We start from the raw sequence: 4,498 nt of genomic DNA, 5'->3' as shown, positions 1-4,498 counted from the left end.
AGGCCAGCGTCCCTGCGCACAGGGAGTGGATTGTCCCAAAGGCTAGTGTCCCTGCAGAGAGGGAGGAGATCTTCCTCACAACCAGTGTCCCTGTGAAGAATGGACACAATCATCCACAACCACCTCCCATCATCCCCATGGTGGCACCACTGTGGAAATGGGATGGTGGAGCGTTTACTCCACCTGTGGATTTCTATTCCAAGAGAAGAGGTCAATTAAACTTACCTAATTAGTAAAGAAATTAACCATTGTGATAGTGTGAGAATTAGCTGTTATAATTTAAATGTATGGCTCATGTGAGTGTATATCTGTAATACTTTCATGCATTTTCTACATAAAACAGGTTTAGCTCCATTTTACTTTGACATTTTAGTAATTTAGCAGACGCTCTTATCCAGAGCGACTTACAGTAGTGAGTGTATACATTTTCATACTCCAGTGAATCTCTCCAGGATTTCGCATGGATTTTTTTGATATTTGCGGATAAATATGCTAGATTTTGCAGCAACAATTATGACATTTTGCATAGCAATATGCAATTGTTTTGTCCAATTAGTTGCAAAAATGCGCTGACAAGGGAAAAAACTGTGTTGACGTGTGGCTTGATTGAACCATATTATGCAGTAAATGTGCGGTGATTGGTTGAAATTGCGAGCCCTCTTTTTGTACTGTGGTAATGGGTCAGTTCTATGCGATAATATTGTGATGATGTGACTATTTTATGCAGAAATAGTTTGGCGATTGGTCAAATTTGTAAGCCCTCTCATAATATGCAGGGAATTGTTGATTTTGCAACCAAAACAATGCGATCGCAGAGTCCTGGAGTAACCTCCCTGCGTGTAGGTTAAGATTGGGTTGTAACAGAGTATCAGAGCCAGACGTTTCTACCTGTCAGCTAGTAATTGTTCTGTATGGTGACATGAGCAGAGTGGCCTGACTTCTCCCACTTATTACAGATGTCCGACTTAGATATGTTGAGCATCCTGCAATGATGTCCATCACCAAGCCGGAACACTCCGAGGCCAACCCTCAGTGCCAGACTGGCAGCCGGCCGGTGGCTGAGCCTGAGACCCCTGCTGTTCACAATAACAGTGGAGGCTGGCTCAGCTGGGTTTTTGGGAGTGGAAGAGCTAATAAGAAGGAGGTTCATCTACCTGAGGACAAAGACAGATCTGTAAGGAACTGGTTCTTAACACTATATTCTATGTAGAGACAATTGAGTGGATTAAAAAAAAACTATTGTGGCTTGCAATTCACATTGCTAATATCTTCTTCCTCAGATTGTCTGGGATCCAACTCTGCACAGAGGGGTTAACAAAACTGAGCCCAAGGCTGAGGTACACACTTAAATTCAATGAAATTAAAAACAGTGAACAACCATTGTATTTCAACTGTGATAATATTACTAACAATTTGGAAAATGTGTTGATGTGTTTTACAGAACAAGTGTGTACCACCACCTCCACCGATGGGGACATATGGATATCAGGGGAACACTGGCCCCAAAGGAGTGAATCCTTACTATATGAAAGCAGGTGAATATTGCTTTAGAATTCATGTGGTTTAACCAAGACTGTGTCAGCCGATCATAGATGTCCCTGGTGGTCTCCTGCTAACAGCTTTCCCACTACCAGCAGGTCTATGGGGCAGCAGATACCCTACAATGAATTACAATGATGGGACCAACTCAAAGCCTCCAAGCCATGGGCCTGGACTGCTTCCTAGACAGCTCTCTGGCTTGCTCCCTCCTTCACACTTTGACCTCATGGCACCAATGGTTGTGCCACCTGACACTCTACCCTACTGAGGTATGACTCTGGAAAATCCTTCCAAATTGTATCCATTCATCATTAACTGAGATTTTTCTTTAACATAGCAAGTGGCTGAAATAGCAAGCATGTTAACTATTTTTTATTTTTGTCCAACAGGCCATTTGCCCAGAGTGGATTTGCCATACATAGATTTTTTCAGCATTAAAAATCTTCAGCATAAAGAAGTATTAAAAGATTATCTTTTAATTAAATCTCTCCTTTGTGTCCTCATGTTCACATTAATTTGATGTGTTCTATCATCATTTACAATGCTTATTGCTTCTGCATTGCTTTACAGACAAGTATATATTATACACATATATTTTATTTTAGACATTACAAAAACATATTTTTGTGCATTTTGGATTTCCTACATTTACTTACTGTACAGACAAGTATATTTTATACATATATATTTTTTTTTAACTACATTTTTTTATGCATTCCATAGACAGAACAAAATATATTTAGATGCATTTTGAATTCCTAAATGTCAATATTTTATCTTCTGTGTCACGTGTTTATGCCGATTTATGTACATCCTGTGTATGTTACCCTTCCAATGAGTTTATCATATAAATTACAACGCGAAAAGTACGGTTTACTTTACCTTTAATCATGTTAGCACAGGTAACAGCCGTTTACAGTCTTTCTTTAGTTTTTCATTCTTACTCTTCCCAATTCACTTAAACTATATTTCTTTATTTCCCATGGGCTTCACCAGAGTACCCCCTAGTGGCTGGAATACAACTGTATTAAGCCCCTTGCAACACCCCCCTGCAAAAACGAAATGTTGTCCCAGTTGCAGCCTAGTATCTGTCTTGTTTTGCACACTTTGTACAAAATAATAAAATGCAGTACTACAGGATATTTCTTAACGTAGCTCTTTATTAGCTAGCTATAACTGGCATGTTCACGTATCGCCAACCAGCATCAAACTGACCATGACCTAACCATTTGGGTGGTCTTAACCAATCATAGCACAGTATGATATGGCGGTAAAATGCATCCAATTATAACTCAGTATGTTTACACATATGAATATTACATCCCCCTTCTTTTAAAACAAAAGAAAAATGTTTACATATTCTAAGCGTTTCTTTTGAAAACATGCTCTGCAGTTTGAACTCAAGGTAAGTAACCATTTATATTGCATACTACACCAACTGAATCAACATAGACTCTGAAACAATGATCCAACATACTGTTACTTTTCGAACAAGGGATTCTCAGCAACTCAGCTTTCACAGTAGAAATACATCTTAACATTTCAAACAAATACAATACCAAAGCATTTCAAGTGAACTTTCAATAACAAGTTTACAGTGTGGAACTCTTTTAGGGCAGCGATCTGCCTACACCCTTTGACATTTCACAGTTCTAGGACAGCTCTGGGCTTGACCTCTCTTCCTGACCTAGTGCGATATGATGCTGAGCATGCTTCTGTGTCAGTCAACAGCTCTTGTGGTGTTGCAGGTAAGTATGGTGTATGTTGTGATGTGTGTGTGTGTGTGTTTAGTCCATCACGTTCTCTTTCAGGGGAACAGTTCATCTCATCAGTGTGTTGTTCTTTTGTGTTCAGTAGGTGACGACGATTGCGGCGGTACACCGCTCCTTCTGCGTTGAGGACGTGCTATGAACGTTCAGTGTCAGCTGGCTGGATGACGACTGCTGGCTTCCAGAGGCCATGCTCTTGGATTCAAACTGACTCTCCGTCGATCAGTGGTGGCAGTGGTCTAGCTGACCTGTCGTAGTATCGCTTTTGTTGTTGTTGTCTCTGTGCACGTTTTTCATGCATTTCCTTGTAGCTGACGACCTCAGGTTGTAGCTCCTGGTTGGTGCTGGGAAGGATTGAGCGAAGTCTGCGGCTCATCAACAGCTGGGCTGGTGATTTGAAGTTGTCAACTGGAGTGTTGCGGTATTCAAGGAGACTGAGGTAGGGGTCTCTCTTGTCTGCTTTTGCTTTGTCCATGAGTGATTTAGCAATCTGCACTGATTTTTCAGCAAGGCCATTACTTTGAGGGTAATGCGGGCTTGTGGTGACATGTGTGAACTCCCATGCTTTTGTGAAGGATTCAAACTCATTTGATTTGTAACAGGGCCCATTGTCAGATATTAAAGTCTCTACAATGCCATGCCTGGCAAAGGCTGCTTTCAGCTTGTGTATCACAGCTGCAGATGTGGTGCTGTGAAGCTTGTCGCGTTCGAAGTATCTGCTGTAGTAGTCAACTGTTACGATGTAGTTCTCGTTGTTCCAGGTGAACAGATCGGTTGCCACGACCTGCCAGGGTCGGTCTGGGATACAGTGAGGTAACATTGGCTCTTTGGTGTTTGAGGGGCGTCGTTCAAGACATATGGCGCATTTACCAACAATGTCCTCTATTTGTTTGCACATTCCGGGCCAAAACAAAATGTCCCGTGCTCTCTGTTTGCACTTTTCCATGCCCATGTGTCCAGCATGGATCTTTGTCAAAATCTCTTCCTGAGACTGGTAGGAATTATGATTTTCTCTCCTTTGAAAATTATTCCGTTGATCTGTGATAGTTCATCAGGATGGTTCCAGAATTCTGAGACGCTCTGAGGGCATTTTCTCCTCTCCTCAGGCCGTCCATCCTGTATGACTTTCCTCAGCTGTGCGAGTTGTGAGTCCATTTCTGTTTCTGCTTGGATCTCCTTCAGTTTTGTGT

This window comes from Salvelinus namaycush, unplaced genomic scaffold (assembly GCF_016432855.1).
Source record: "Salvelinus namaycush isolate Seneca unplaced genomic scaffold, SaNama_1.0 Scaffold415, whole genome shotgun sequence".
Taxonomy (NCBI): domain Eukaryota; kingdom Metazoa; phylum Chordata; class Actinopteri; order Salmoniformes; family Salmonidae; genus Salvelinus; species Salvelinus namaycush.
This window is presented reverse-complemented; position numbering follows the sequence as displayed.